The following is a 17,448-nucleotide window of genomic DNA, read 5'->3' on the forward strand; positions in this document are numbered from 1 at the left end:
TAAAGAAGGCTCATTTAGCAGCAATATCTAATTTCCATATTGGATGTGAATTGTTTTTTTAGTAGCTTCTGCTAAACTGTGCAGAGCATTCTTGAGAGGCACTCTTCTTTTGAAACCCTGTTTAAAGACCCTACTCCACCATGGGACCTGAACTTGGTACTGCAGGCATTAATGCATTTCCCACTTTGAACCACTAGCTAAATGTGAACTTAGATTTCTTACTTGGAAAACTGTCTTTCTAGTAGCCATTAACTCAGCTGGAAGAATTTCAGAAAGACAAGTCTTGTCTTAAAATCTCCTTACTTGATTTTTCATAATGCTAGAGTTATGCTACTAACAAATGCTTCTTTCCTTCCCAAGGTGGTATCAAAATCCAATACCAGTCAATCCATTAATTTGCCAGTATTCTTTCCTAAATTTGCAAATAAGGGTGACTACATGTTGCGTCTGTTGGATGTTCATAGACAATTATGTTTTTACTTGCATAGAACAAAAGAAACCAGGAAAACAGACTAGTTGTTTGTTTCCTTTGCAGATTTGAAGTTGGGAAAAATCATTTGCAAAAGTAACCTTAGCCAGATGGCTAACTGACTGTATTTCTTTTATCTACAGCAAATTGGGTCTTACCTTACCAAAACCTTTCAAAGTCCATTCAACTAGATCTATGGCAACTTCTTTAGTCTTTCTATCAAGAGCTTCCACGGACGACATATGTGCAGCAGCAACTTGGGCCAGTCCTCATACTTTTATTATTCATTACAAATTAGATCTGGCCTCAAAGGGTAGAGCATCATTTGTTTCAACTGTGCTCAGGAATATCCATCCTTAGAGTCCACCTGGGATTCTAAGTAGCTGGAGACTATTTCCCAACAGTTAAGGTTAAAATGAAAATTGACAACATCAGATAAAGAAGTTATGTACTCACCATAACGTTCCATCTGTGTTGCCCATTTTCATTCTTCCTCAGATTCCCACCCACCGACCCCCATCCCTTATGTCTACAAACCTCTAGATGAATGAGATGTTATAAGGACACCACTGTCCTTTTGATTGAGCTTCTGATATAGTTTTGTCTACAGGACATGCACATTTTTATGTATCCTTTATTTATACATGTTAAAGCATACTACTACTGGTAAAATCAGCAAATAAGATCTGAGGTTTATTAGGGGTTGGTGCATTATAGGTAAGGGAGCAGCATGAGAGCTTTTTGGTTACCACAAGCTTTAGTAATGGCTGGGTCAGATTTGAGGATCGGATCCGAACTTAAACAGTTGAGAAAGAATGAAAATGGACAACACAGATGAAGCGTCATGGTGAGTTCATAACTTCTTTATTTAGTACAGGAAGGTAGACCAACCACTGCAGATCAGCCCGCCATCCCTCTGCAGGTTGCAGCAATGACACCCAGCACAATCAACATATTTAGGATAGCCATTCCTATGTAGTGTTACAGTCATGATCAAAATTACTTATAACAATCACATTCTCACACCCTTTGTACAATTATCAGTGTTGCTCGTCTGATCAGGAAAAAACAGACAAGCAGTTGTAGGTTCAGTTCAAGCAGCTTTATTACACACAAACACATCAGGAATGAGGCTTTGTAACTTAAACTTAAATAAGCTTATGAACAGACTAACTACCACACTCATACATGTTCACATTCTGGCTGTTCTCCCCAAATGGCACTGCTGCCTGCATGTGGTCACTGTTTATATATGCATGTGCGTACATTTGGAAATGCGTCTTAAAGGTACATACACCATCCTCCCTCTTTGGGAAACAGACTATATGCTAAATGACAGTATTCAATGACATGCAATTATACAGAAATGATCTTTTTACATGCAATTATCAGAACCAATGCTTTGACATGCAATCATACAAAATCAGACACATATAAAACAACCATGTCCAGGTTGCTGTGTATTTTAAACTTGGTCTAGAAATACGACCTGATCGTGTAGCATAAATTCATAACTGGATCTAGCAATGGGGACTATCTTCAAGGAACAAACTAGGCACCAACAAACTAGAACTGATAGGCAAGGTTGTTATATTTTGTCTAGATCAAAGTCCCTGAGCAGGTGAGCCAAGTAGGTTGACATGGGGTATATTTCTGAGATTAAGTAAATTCAAGAAGTTATCAGTATTGTCATGCTTTGACTTCTCTAGTAATTGCTTTGCACTCTGTACTGCATGTTCAGCGAGGCCATTTGACTGTGGATATTCAGGACTACTAGTAACATGAATAAAGTCCCACTCTTTTGCAAATCTCTGAAACAATTGATTGGTAAACTGGGTACCGTTGTAAGAAATAACTTTGTGTGGACTACCATGGATTGAGAAATTATGTTACATCTTAGTAATAACAGCACTGGACGTTAAGTTAGGTAACAAATTGATCTCAAACCAGTCTGAGTCTACCAACACTAAGTAATGCTGATTGTTCCACTCAAATATGTCAGTGGCTACTGTTGACCAAGGTAGTTTAGGAATTTGGCTTAGGTGAAGTGGCTCTTTTTGCAAATGCGGTTTAGTACTGCTGCATACTAAACAAGAAGAAATCACTGTATCAACGTCCTTTGATAGAGAAGGCCGAAACACTAGTCCTTTTGCCCTTCTTTTGGTACAGTCAGAACCTGGGTGGCCACAATGCAAAATCTGAATGTATTCATGTTGAAAGGAAGTAGAAACAATAACTTTGGGGCATTTGAAAATGATACCATCTTCCATCAGCATCTCATCTCTGTATGAAAGTAAGGTTGCACTTCTGGCAGTACACTAGATTGTTTTGACGGCCATCCTACATTGATGATGTGGTTTAGCTTTTGCAAAATAGGATCAGTTTTTGTATGATCTTTCAGCTCATAAAGTCTCATGGTAGAAAAAGTACGCACTTCCAAGACATCAAAGTCAAAATTCTCTGCATCAAGCTGTTCCACGGTATTTCTGGGTGATCTACATAAGGTATCAGCCAGATAAAGAAGTTTACCTTTTGTGTAGACCATTTTGAAATTTTACTTTTGTAATCTGAGTATCATTGTTTGTAGTCTTGCTGGAGCTGAATGCATAGGCTTCTTTAAAATGGTGACTAGAGGTTGATGATCAGTTTTGATTTTGATAGCTTGGCCATTGATATAATCATGGAGATTTAAACATGCAAACAAAATTGCCAAAGGTTCCATCTCAATTTCAGCATACTGCATCTCATTTTGAGTAATAGTTCTAGATGCATAGGCAACAGGTCTGCCCTCCTGAAGAATAACTGCACCCATACCGAACTTTGAAGCATCACAGGAAAGAACTACTGGACTGTGGACATCATAGTACCTTAATGTAGGAGAGTTGTCAATTTGCTGTTTGAAGTTATAAAATGCTCTCTGGTGTTGTTCTAACCATAACCAGGCAACATTTGTGTGTGTTAGCTCTCTTAAAGACACTGATAACTCACTAAGGTCAGGGATAAGTTTACCCAAATACTTAATAATTCCAGGGAAATGTTGTAAAGCTTGGACATTTTATGGAGCTGTCATTTCAAGAATGTATGCTTGCTTGGAAGGGTCTGGTTGTAAGCCTGTACTGGTAAATAAATGACCTACATAAGTAACTTCTGGTAGTCTGAATTTACACTTCAGAGGATTAAGCTTCAAGTTCACTTCACGTGCTCTGTCCAGAACTTTCCTGAGGTTTCTGTCATGCTCTGCTTCACCATTACCTCCAAGTAAATCATATACTATTATTGTAGATGGGTAGCCTAAAAAAACTTTGCTCCATTGTACACTGAAAAGACTTCACTGACAGAATTTATTCCAAAAGGCATCCTGAGGAATCTGTAGCTACCAAATGGGGTACTGAATGTAGTCAGTAGTGAAGATTTGCAATCAAGCATTACTTGCCAGAATGAACTCTTTGCATCTAAGACAGAAAAAAACAGTGGAATTCGGCATGAGGGTGGCAATTACCTTGAATGTGTGCATAGGATGATGAGGTCTTCTTAATGCCTTGGTCAAGTCTCTTGGGCTTTGCATATTCTGATTTCATCTGATTTTTTCTTATGAGCAGCCACCATGGAAGACACCCACTCAGTTGGTTCTGTGACTGGGCAAATCACACCTTGCTGCATCATTTTGTCTAACTGGACCTTGGCTTTGTCCTGCATAGCTATTGGAACTCTCCTTGCTGGTCTGACCACTGGACTGACCGCTGGGTCTACTTTCATGGAGTACGCAACTGGAAGTTTGCCTAGCTTGTCGTTGAAAACATCAGCATACACTGAGAAAATAGTGTCACTGAAACTGGAACTGGGACATGTGCTTACATGATGTGCTTCTTTGTTAAAAGAAAGCAGTTTCATTCTTAAACTGTCTCTGAGACCTAATAATGACTGTACAGGTCTTCTGACTATATAAAATTGCAAGCTATAACTGTTCCCAGTCGAATAGCATGAAAGAACTAATGAGCCTTCAGTTTGAATCTCTTCACCTCCATAAGCAACAAGCTTTGTACAATTAACCAAATTAATTTGCTCAGCAGCTCTCACTCTAGCAAATGTTTCTGATGACATTACATTACACTTTGAACCAGTGTCTACACTGAGCTCCATGAGTTTACTATTGATCAAGACAGTACAAATTACTTCGTTCTTTGCCAGCAAATCTACTGCATTAACCTTTTCACCAATCACAGATACACCATCAAAATAGAAAGTAGGATTGCAGCTTTCAATATGATCAACTTGCTTTTTTGCATGGCCTTTCTTAATAACTGAATGAGGCTTGCTTGAATTACAAAACTTTTGAAAGTGGTTCCATTTTTTACATTTGTGGCATTGCTGACCAAATGCTAAGCACTTCTCTCTTTTAGACTCATAGTTGGCTCCATAATTACATTAGTTAACAATAAGACTTGACTTGGATTTTGCTGACTTACCCTTATACTGCATTGAGCATGTCCATTTTGCTGAGCTAGTCTTGGAACTTGCTAGAAGGGTCCTCCCAGGGGGGCCTGCAGGGGTTGCAGCTGCCATGTGCTTAGGCCTGTTTCTGCTTGCCACATACTGCATACTATATATGTTTGCTCTAGAGTCTGCTGAAACCATTCTCTTATCACTTACAAGCATACTGGTGTGCCTTTCTGTGAGCTCATGGATTTGACAAATCTCTATGGCTTTGCTTAACATTAAATAACTGTCACGATGCAAAATCTTTCACACTGCAGCATTATTAATACCACACACAAGCCTGTCCTTTCATTTTTCACATCACCAAATCTGCACGTTTTAGCCTTATTTCTAAAGTCAGTGATATAAGCTGCAAAAGTTTCACCTAGCTTTTGATTTCTTGTATAAAATAAGTGCCTCTCTAATGTAACCTTTGTCTGGGGGTTGCACATTTCTCTAAATTTACATTTCAAGCACTTATGGTCTTCCCTTGGTTCAGTTGGTACAACAATATTGCAGTTCCCCCCCCCTCTCCTGCATATACTTCTAGTGCATACACAAATGAATGCTCTCTTTCAGTGGCTTCTGACCCAGCTAAGTTAAGCAAAATTAATGTCCCTGTATGTGCAACTTTGTCAGAAAAAGCTGCTTGTATGAAAATATTGTATTCCTGCTCAAGTACTCTCCAATTCTCTGTTATATTATGATCAAACACAAGTGGACTGCATCTGTAAATTCCTCTGCCATATCAACCCACAGTAGTAAAGGTGCTTGCTATTATGTATGAACATACACGCATATAAATATTCCAGAATGTGTAATTATGTCCAATAGCACAACCGACTCTTTGAAATAACTGCAAGTTGCCAAATAAGTCTCCATAGCACAAGAATACCTTAAAATGACTGTGCATTGTGAAACCACTCTTTATCAGCATTAGAAATACTTTGCGAATAAACTGTACACAGCACAGAAACTCTTCAAAATGGCTGTACTTTTGTGAAACAACTCTGTACAGTGTAAGAAACACTCTGAAATGGAGGCACTCTGCAAATGAATACACACAGCACAAGAAATTTTTGAAATGCCTGTACTTTGACTGTACTTTGCAATATAACTGTACTTTGCACACAGTAAACTCTTTGAAATAATTGTACCATAATAAAGCACACACTCTGCAAACACTTTGTATACTCTGAGATACTTCGAACAACTCTAGTTATGCTTTGAATGCCTTTGGTCAATGCGAAATAGTAGTTTATGCCCAGACATGGTCTTTTACTAAGAAACATGCAGTTGCCTTGTTCTTTAAGCATATTTTGCCCTTTTATTGTGCTTGTTTTTCCCTTTTAACCTTTTATCGTGCTCATTATACTTTTCTTGCGCTCGTTTTACTTTAAACGTGCTTGTTATGCAAATAGGAGGTAATTCTGAGCCCCATATGAATATTTCTGCTAGTTTTATCAAATATCATGGTATTGAAAATTTTGTTTAATTAATAATATGTTTCATGCCTTTCATTTGATTAATAATGTATTTTGTGCTACTCGTTTAATTAATAGTGCATTTTGTGCCTTACAAATGGTCTGTTTTATTTTGTTTGCAAAATAAATAATTTGTGTAAGTTTTGGTTACCTTGAGTTTGTTTCTGGCCCTTTTTTGATTTTTTGAGCTCAGTTTCCCTCAACCAGCTCAATCTGTCGTCACCTCTGCACCTCATGGCTTGAAGAAGTTGTTCTCTTAATCCTGGTTCTGACACCAGACAAGCGGTTGTGAGTTCAGTTCAAGCAACTTTATTACACACAACCACATCAGGAATGAGGCTTTGTAACTTAAACTTAAATAAACTTATAAACAGACTGACTACCACATTCATACATGTTAATACTCTGTTCTCTCAAAATGGCACTGCTGCCTGCACGTGCTCACTATTTACAATATATGCACATGACTACATCTGGAAATGCTTCTTAAAGGTACATACACACTCTCTGTTCTACAATCGGCATACTGGACTTGAATACTTCTTCACTGCTCTTTGTTCATTTAGCTCATTGTGGTTGCACTTTGTGCTAAGCCTGTTTTGGGCTACAGAAGGCTGGCAATTTTTTCCTTCAACAGTGAACCCTGTTTGCTCACCATCTAACATCATGCAAATGGTGAAGGAAATCACAACAACTCACTTTTGAATAAATCTTTTATCCGAACATGTCAAAGGTAGACTACAACATGCAAAGTGTATATCAGCAAAGAACTTAGCAAGTACTACCATGACAAATGTTGGCATCATGACACGTTAAATATTAAAGTAAAACAGATCTGTTCTACATTTAATCACAATCAGACCATTTTCTGTCTGCTAATTATTTGTGCAAACAATGTCACAGGGTACCACTGAACACTGCTGCTTTACATTCCAAGTTCAATACCTCAAATTAGAATCATGCATTTGCTAATACTTTGCCAACATCTGCACCAGAGTTTCCCAGCATTGCCCTTTAGAAAGAGATTTTGAGCAAAAATAAATATTGTTCCTGCATGTTATTACTTAATTACCTGGAAATGGCTTACTGTACACAACTGAACTGCACTGAACTGTGTGATTGACTGAACACTTCATTCTGCACAGTTAGGTCTGCATTGCAGCACTTACACTTGCAAATGATATACAACCACACACTTGTTACAAATACTTCATCATTACTTAGCCCAACTGCATTGGAACATTAAGGATTTTTTTGTACTGACAGTGCACATTACCCATGTATGAGTAGATACCATTGATAACAGTAGAATTCAATGTTATTCACATACCATCATCCTAACCTAATGAGCCGTGAATGCTTCATTCTCCATCCTGTGTTTCACAAGTGTGTGTCTCATCTATACATCATGTAAAAAGGGATACATGTCCATATCAGTTTTGCAATATACCTTAATGTCAGCACAGCTAACATAGGTCAGAAGTATGTATGTATTTTTGATCATAACATTGCACTTACTCCTTCATATCAACAAATATGACTTTGCCCCAAAACTTCAACAGCACTATATCTTCTCTGACACAGAATGAGAACCTAATCCTGTATACACTTCACTCTCACTCTATAGAAGTCAGATTTCTTTGGTGGCACTTGCATTAAGTTCTGAGACTTCCACATTGTGTAACTAGATAGGTATGGAGTTCTAATCTCACAGTAGTCAACATGTGTGTGTGTGTATGAGGGTTTGTATATAGAGTCAGGTAAGTATAACCTTATGTACTGCTGGCCTGAGTCAACTAGCAGTCTGTAAAGATTTTTACACTGGAGGGTGAGTCCACATGAATGTCAGAACCTTCTCCCAACATAATCTTTGCCATAACGCAACAATGATGTCATCCTATATTAAGTGCACGCTTCACGGTTTAGAAGTCAGATTTCTGTGGTGGAACTTGCTTTAAATTCTGTGTTTTCTAGATTGTGTAACTAGATAGGTAGGGGGTTCTAATCTCATAGGAGTCAAATTGTGTCTGTGATGGTGGGGCACTAACATTACTGGAGAATTAATTCGATAGCTGGGCTCATTTGAGTCCCACTCAAGCATTTACGTGGTCAGATGAATCCCACATCCCCTTTTCCCTCTGTCCACAAACACATACTGTCTGCAACACACTGATGAGGTAATCCTTTCAAAAATGCACTCTCACAAATAAAGCCAGACCTCTCCTGTGGAGTGTGCATATAATACACTTGCATGTAGATAGGGAGTTCAAATACAGTAGTGAGAACCTCATGAATGTGTGTGTGAATGTAAATTGTGGCAGGAATGTCTTAATCTCTTAGTAATAAGAACATTTATAATCCCACATCACTGTAGAAGCCTGTTTTGCACACACATCTCTTTTGCAAGACACAGCTGATATCATTCCTTCAGTGATGCAGTCTGGCTCACATCAAGTCAGACTTCTTTGACACATGCATATAGATCACTTGCGTGTACATTGTGTCAGTAAATAGGTAGAGAGTTCTAATATAGGGCTGACTGCCTTCTGTGAGTGTGTTTTTCTACCTTTTACTGTGCAGAGCAGGCTGCAAATACATGCATAATGTGCATCCGTACAGTATGCTTGTGCTGTGTGAGCACATTTTTGCAGAAACATCAATGCGATACACAATGGTAATCTAATCCATTGAAATGTGCAGTACCACACTTGTGAAATAAATCTCAAGTGCCCCCTGTGCTTCAGCAAACCTTCTTGTGACATTAGGTATATAGTTCAAATCATAACATCACTGTTTACATTCAGTGTACATGTTAACAGTGTAGATGTTGTTTCCTCTTACAAGAGTTTATTGTAATTTTCATTTTGAAATGCTGTATTGAAGACTGATGCTATCATTTGCTTAGATGTTCCTTCCATACTCATTGTAGTAAAACACCTTCTCAGGACTGATGACATGAGACGATGTAACGTATGTTGTTGCCTAACTAAGGCATGTGTTCCAGTACAGGATTATATCCTCACTAGACATCATTGTTGTTCTACCATCACAGTGATAACAGCAGGAGGCCAGAGGTGTGTTTGGGTATACCTAGCATCAGGCAGTACTGTCTGACATACAACAAGATTATTTCAAAGTAATTACAGGGACATATATCGCTTAACTCATTAACATGATGTAATGCTTTCACAAGCTATACATCACAACTGGTGATGCACTTATACCGTGGCATATTCATTGATCCCACTATTGTACTGATTTTCTCAGCACTTAATCAAGTATTCAAAACCAGCGTTGAGTGACTGTAAGCATTTGTGTCCTTAACTGTTCTGCAAGAATGACATCCCTCCCAGTTGTAATGTGTCCATACAGTGTGGCAGAGGCCTCTCCCATCCATTTTATCAGATGCGAATTGGCAAATAAAGTATATCTGATGTAATGACTTCACACAGGTGGAGTTTAACAGCTGTGATGACAGTTCCACTGGGGAGCATGTGATTCATAGCCATATTGTTAGTTGGACAGCTTGATGTTCAATTCTAGCACAGGGAATTATTTTGTGTGAAAGTACTGGCATCACACAACAGCCATTACATCATATCAGTATTATCCCTTGATATGTTGCACAAACACGTGAACATATGTTTGGATTTCATGGCAGTAGAAATTTTGCTCTGCCAACATCATGGTGAGAGTAGTCCTGTAGCATGTGCAATGAGTAGTGTATTGTACACAATTGTACTGAAGTTCCTGGATGATATGTGTGCCAAAATACAGAGAAACCTTCCTTGACTAAGAACAATTGCTACAAGACTGATCACAATTGTGTGCACAAGAGCATATTCAGTTAATTGCCATCAGTCTGACATGCTGATATGACATTCATTATCAGGGATCCTTTCTTAATTCACAGTTTACTTTCAGTTGTTTGTGACAATATCCATTGCTATCTCCTATGGCAGATGCAGACAATACACAGCTCTGTAGAATAAATTCCATTATTCTGTGGTGTTTGCATCTGTTACTTACATGGGTTAGATTATTGCTAAAGGAGATTATGGCTTATGAGCCATTCTTACTGTCCAACATATTATATTGACAAACTGCAGGCTATGCAAATATCGACTAATGTATATACTGCCCTTGTTAACTGTCATCTCAACTCAGTATGTTAACCACAATTACCTCATTTACTCCCCTCTATTGCAATGTTACTTTGTGTAGCTCTAACATCCTACTATCACATCTGTTTTTATTTACCTATATTTGTTTAGGCAGTGTGCCCACCATTAATTATTTTGAAATACATATTGTATAATTTTACTACTACTACATATTTTTCTTTGAGACATAAGCACATTTAAATAAATTATCTTAGTACAGTTTGAACATTTACCCTCCCCTCTTACATGTTTCTGTATACATAACTTTGATTTCTATGTACATTGTCCTCAGTACACTTTCCCTGGCTGATAATTGTCCTTAGTACACTTTTCGTGGCTGATAACCCTTTTATTGTAGATGCTCTTGCCATTTACCCTCCCCTCTTATTTATTTCTGTATTTATAACTTTGATTTCTCTGTACATTGTCCACATTACAGTTACCCTGCCTGTGACTGCTTTCATTGTAGGTACCCCTCATTAGTTTGGCCACTGTCCATGCAAGCACACATAGCACGCCTGTTTGTTTACTGCATGTGCTCATGCTGCTCAGCGTTACTTCATGGCTGCCAACACTGTTGCTCACCATGAAAACTTGCTTGTATGTGTTTAAGCACAATAAGCAGTATGCATATGCGGTTAGCATTGATACTCATCAAGCTAATGTGTAAACATTGTATAGGCTTTGCAAGAAGTCTGCATTATTGTTAATGAATCCTGGTTTATGTGTGGCCTAAACTGTAGCAAACTCCTCATGAGCTAATAAAGTACATGTTACAACAATGTAGGCAAGTTTGTTTTCACCTAGAACAGATGGCCAACTAAACAGATAAAAATAAATACATTATAGTGTGTCTTTTGTGCATTTCTTAAATATTAAATGCTAATATTTTTATCAGTATTCATCTCATTATTAATGCATATTGGTCTTACATCTATGCATAATCTTTGCATAAGTTTCTATTATTTTCAATGTAAAGAAACCCACAATATGATATTGCGGACTCTCATTGATAGGGTCTATAGCTGCATAAATTGTTTCCCTCTTATAATTTCTTACTTTCTGTTTTTTTTTTTAATTTCCCATGTTCAGGTGATGCAGCAACATTGTGTGTGTAGTATATGATCTCATTCACCCCTGACATCTGCCAGCTCTTTTTTTCAGTTTGAATCTCAGTCAGTGTATCATAGATAAGGGACCTTTCTTCATATGTCATTTTGTTACAAAATTTTAGTGAACACCTTTTTGAATCTAGAAGATGTTGGGAAAAGATTTCTCAGAAGACCAACATGAGAATCTCTCTCGATGCCTAGTTGGTGATCTAGAGTTTCTACATTTAGGTATTACATTACAAAATTACATTAATATGCATGCAGCCACTGCAGCCTTTCAGCCCTGGGCTTTCACTGAAATTTGGCAATAATCATAAATGGCAGCAAAGCAGGAGGATACCTGACTGTGCTACTGACAACCCAGAGGTGACTGGGTGGCTGTGGGACCTGTATTTTTTTGAGGAAGGAATGAGAGGCTAGGTAGATGACATGCAGCAGAGAGGATTGTTTTAATCTGGGAAATTCAAAAGTATATTTGTATTGTATTTCATTTAATAGAACTGTCAGGTTTAATTGACACTGCATTTCATTAATGTCATAATTGGAAGCCCTCACTTTCTAACTTAAATGAATGGGGTAGGGTGGAATACAGCTGCTAAAGGTATTTTGGGACTGGACACTGAAGGTCCACTCCTATGCTTATCTTAATGCTATCTAGACTCTATTTTCTAGAAAGTTGTTTATAACCATATCAAAGGGATGAATGCACCTTCACTTCAGAATATTATGGTCTATTAGTATGCTCTGAAAATGTTAATCTAGTTATTAAATTACATATGTGATAAAGGTTAATGCACGTAATATACTATAAGAGCTGCCACAGTGATGTGACATAAAATGATAATGAAAATTCTCAAGCAGATTCTAAAATATGAACCTCATGTATAGGTACGGGCAGTATTTGAGCCCTAAGGTATAAATCTGCTAATGCAGCACTGCAGTAAGTTTCATGTTATGTAGTACACTTCTTTCAAGAAGAGCCAAAATATCTCATGGAGGCTTGAAATAGACCTACATGTATTTGCTGTTTAATGAGCTTCCTGATAAACATCTAAATGTTGTATAGTGCCATAAGGTAAGAACTATATCTCTTTCTGAGTTTTTTAATTTACATTTAGAAGTACAAAACTATAACCTGCAAGTAGAAAAATGGATCATCTGCAGCCACTGGCAATTTTCTCAGTACAAGGCAATTTAATAGAAAACTACAAGTTTATAGGTAACTATTTGAAACATGAAATCCAAGACTCTACTATGTGCTCAAGAAGAGAAGTTACCCTTAATTTAATCAGTTTGTATTTTCTTTCCACAAACTCTGCATACAAATAATCATTTCCAGTAATGTCTCTTTATCTACTACTTCTAGTATGTCGAGGGATCAGTTGCTAGTGTCCTCTCCAGCTCAACTGGTGAACCTGGGAATATTGAGGCAATGTTACAATTGCCTCATGTACACAGACAATCCTCTCCTTCTCCCACAAAACACAAATACATGCGAGAGATGCAACTATACGGCCAAACTGGAGGCTGAGCTCTCTCAACATAGGACTGGCAAGACCAGACAGGAGGAGAAGGTAACCACACACAATACATACCCAGTCACACATGGTACCATCACAACTTCAAATCATACACATACTCACACAAAGACATACTCGGAGGCTCTGATCAAAAATTTACCAAAACAGCAGAGGCCACCAAAGCAGACACCCAAACAACTACCACCTCACGACCCAACACATGCAACACATAGACCACACAGTCAGAGTGTCAAACAGTCACAGCCCTTAAGGCCAAACAAAATGCCAGACACACTTGTCATTGGTGATTCCATAGTCAGACACACTGACGTCCGCTCACCAGACTGAGTAAAGAGAAGGTCACAGTAAGCTGCCTGTCGGGCTACAATCCGCCACATAACGCAAGCACTCAGGTCTCTCAACAGCAGGTACAAGTGCGACTCAGTCATTGTCCACGCTGGTACCTCCTTGGACTACATGAAAAGGGACATCGAGGAGCTCTCTGATTATGTAGCCCAGGCAGGTATGACCCTGACCTTGAGCAGTATCCTACCTTCACCTAGAATTATGCCACAATACAGTGATAAGATGATCAGCTTTAATAATTGGCTTAAATTCTGGTGTCATTCAAAGGGGATCCAATGTCTGTCTGCCTGGGATGACATGCTGGACAAGCCACACTGCTTCAAGGGATGGCTTGCACCTGTCACCCTGGGCTTCGGATATTGGCAAAGGCTCTTGCCACCCCATAGTGCCTTTTTAGGCAAGGCTCAAATTCTAAACCTACCACCCTAGAACACCAAAAAGGAAAAAACTAAGGGTAATGCTGCTCAATGCCAGAAGTCTCAATCTCAAGATGCACGCACTCGAGGCCCTTCTCAATATGGAGAACATTGATGTCTGTGCTGTGACAGAAACCTGGTTCAAGGCTTCTGAGAGCACCCCAGCACTAACAGGTTTCACCTCATATCACGCTGCCCGCCCCAAAATCCGGACAACACCAAGAAAGGAGGGGGGGTGTCCATATTCATAAAGGACACCCACACCTCAAGGTTGGTGGCAACGCACGATGCATCGGAGACCATCCAAGTGCAATTAACCATAGGCAAGACTGCTCTGCAATTTGTAGCATGTTACAGGCCACCCTCTCAAACTCAGGAACCTCACATGGCCTTCCTGAAAACATTGGAGGGATAAATGTATCTCCAAACACCATCATACTAGGTGACTTCAACTACCCTAATATAGACTGGGAACACTACTCAAGCCCAACACTCTAACCCAAAGATTCCTGGAGTTCATAAACTCAAATGCCATGGAACAACTAGTCACCATCCCCACAAGAGGAGAAAACATACTTGATCTCATCATCACGAACATGGGATCAAAATGTTCAACACCGGAAGTATACCCCTCACTGGTGAGATCAGATCATAAACTAATCTCGCTGGAGGTCCTCATCCCGCCCACCTGAAACAAAAAGACCACAGTGAAAAACTTCTCAAAAGCCGATTTCACACTTTTAAAACTAGTGTGGTCTCCTTTAAGGCCCCTGAGCCAGTGGTAAACATTACTCAAACCGCTGAATCACTTACAAATGCCTTCTACCAGCACCTACAGGACTGCATGGATCAGGCAATCCTAAACAAAACTAAGACTCTCTGTACCAAAGGCAAGCGTCCAGTCTGGTGGACCCCAGCCATAAACAAGCTCTACAACAAAAGGAGGAAGCTACTACAAGATAGAGCAAAATCCTTGAAAGGTAAGACACCTTTGATCATTATAAGTAAAAACTAAGAGCTCTCATAAAATCATCCAAGGCAAATTTTGAGAGAAAAATCGCCAAGGACTCTAAAGAGAATCATAAGGCCTTCTTTAGCTATGTTAGAAACCTAGGAGGAAACTCCCAGATATGCTCAGAATTAGTTCAAAATGATGTGAAAATTACTGAACCTACACACATTGCCAACATACTGGCTGACAGGTTCAGTGCAAACTTCTCCCCTCCCCAAAAGGAGAGATATCTATTCCAGAGGATTGTAGCCCCCCAAACATCTCCAATGCCCAGGTGAGAACTGCCCTCACTAAGGCAAAAAACACAGCATCCATGGGACCGGATGGTGTCCCCAGCTGTGTGCTTCACGAACTCAACGAGGAATTAAACCCACAGTTAGGACAGCTGTTTAATCTTAGCCTCACCTCAGGATACGTACCTAAGGAGTGGCACACGGCGACTGTGATCCCACTTCATAAGGGCGGTGCCTCCACAGACCCTGGAAATTACTGCCCCATTAGCTTGACAAGCCTTATCTGCAAAGCCATGGAGAGGATCATAATGGAACTCATAAATAAAGACATAGGGAACTTGCAGACTTTGGATCCAACCCAGTTTGGCTTTGTCAAAGGCAGATCCTGCCTCTTAAACTTGGTTGACTTTTTCGAGACTGTCACCAAGGCCATTGATGAGGGAAAGGCAGTCCATACAGCCTACCTTGACTTGGCAAAGGCCTTCGACACAATACCCCACTCAGGTATCATCAAAAAACTCATCAGCTTGAATGTAAACCCATGCATCACAAGATGGGTTGCAAACTGGCTAAGTGACAGAACCCACAGGGTCAGAGTTGCTGGAGCCATGTCAGACTCAAAGCCTGTCACAAGTGGTGTCCCACAGGGCTCAGTCCTGGGTCCACTCTTGTTCGGCATCTACTTTTCTGAAGTACAAGCAAACACAGGAGGGTTATGGCTGACAAAGTTTGCAGATGACTGCAAACTGGGCGCCATAGTCGAAAACACATCTGACACAGAAATCCTCCAGAAGGGCCTCACAGAAACGGATAACTGGTGCCAGAGCCATGGCCTGAAGTTAAACGCCAAAAAATGCATAGTCATACCCTTCGGGAAAAACAAGGTTACCCCTAGCTACCATATAGGTGGCAATCCACTGAGCACAGAAAAAGTCATCAGGGATCTGAGGACCCAGGTTGACAGTAGCCTTCGCTTGACACTCATGTTGCTAAAGTAGTTAGGAAAACCTTCTATATCGCCCACCTGATCATGAAGGGATTCACATCTAGATCAAGGGAGGTCATCGTCCCCTGTACTCATCACTCATTAGACCTATGATTGAGTACAATGCCCCGCTCGAATGTATCTGACCAGACACCTGCTGCAGCTTGAAAGGCCCCAAAAGTTCCTCACCAAAAGGATAAAGGGTCTCAAAAATATGTCTTATGCTGCCCGACTGAAAGAACTCCAGCTCTATTCAGTCTCATACCACTTGCTCAGAGGTGACCTGTGCCTGACATATAAGGCCATGTCAAACCCAGATTTGATGAATATGCTTCACCTCAAAAATCTAGATCCCTCAGAACCACAAGGGCGGAGACTTAAACCTTGACACGGTTATAAATAGAACATGCTGGAGGGACAGATTCATCACCCAGAGACTCCCTATGCTGTGGAACAAAATCCCGGTACATGTGAGGCAGAGCACCTCTCTGGCCTTGTTCAAGAGGAATCTTGACCAATGGATGGGAGATTGCAGATATACCCCAGGGATTACTTCAGTGTCACTGCTTGACAGAGGCACAGCAAAATGATAGGCATTGTTTTTATTCAAACTAAAGGGGTGGCGAAAGCCACATAACTATGGGCTAGGCTTATAAATGCCCTTGGGCAGATAGCCTAGTATGAACCTATGAACCTATGAACCTATAAAAGGAAATGCAAGTGCATTCAAAAGAATGTGTATATTGTGGGGTCATTTCAAGTCTAGCCAATAACCTGAAGTCAGAATCAAACTCTGTAATTTATGTCTATGAGGTGAAGGCTTAACCATTATGGCAAACCCACTCCCCCTTAAGGAATGCCTCACAAATTCACATGTCATCCAAGAGCAGGTGTCATGCTAATCTTCTCTGTATTGTTTCAGTTTTTGTTTATGTTCTGCAAATTTAAGCACACAGAAATTTGAATTATTCTTCTCTTAAAAGAAAAATGATCAAGGAGCATGAAAGAGTACAGTGTGCCATGTTTCCACATGTTGCTAAGGAAAACGTCTTGAAAGTATGTAACATGTCTGCCTTTTTATGGAAAGAGAAACACAAAATAGTCTCAATTAGAAGGAAGATCAGGAATTGCTACAAGCCCAGAAAGAATTTACTCCACATTTTAAAGTGTTCCTTACAAGAACACAAGGTCCTACAGCAACTACAAATTATT

At 39.6% G+C, this 17,448-nt stretch overlaps 1 non-coding gene across 1 annotated transcript; it reads right to left on the bottom strand.

Moving 5' to 3' along the window:
- Positions 1 to 17,085: 17,085 nt before the first annotated feature.
- On the bottom strand, positions 17,086 to 17,188 carry LOC122795195. Its single transcript, XR_006363788.1, has one exon. It is a non-coding gene; the product is annotated as a U6 spliceosomal RNA (small nuclear RNA).
- Between the last annotated feature and the right edge of the window lie 260 nt (positions 17,189 to 17,448).

This window comes from Protopterus annectens, chromosome 2.part1 (assembly GCF_019279795.1).
Source record: "Protopterus annectens isolate FY-2018-M chromosome 2.part1, PAN1.0, whole genome shotgun sequence".
Lineage (NCBI taxonomy): Eukaryota > Metazoa > Chordata > Ceratodontiformes > Protopteridae > Protopterus > Protopterus annectens.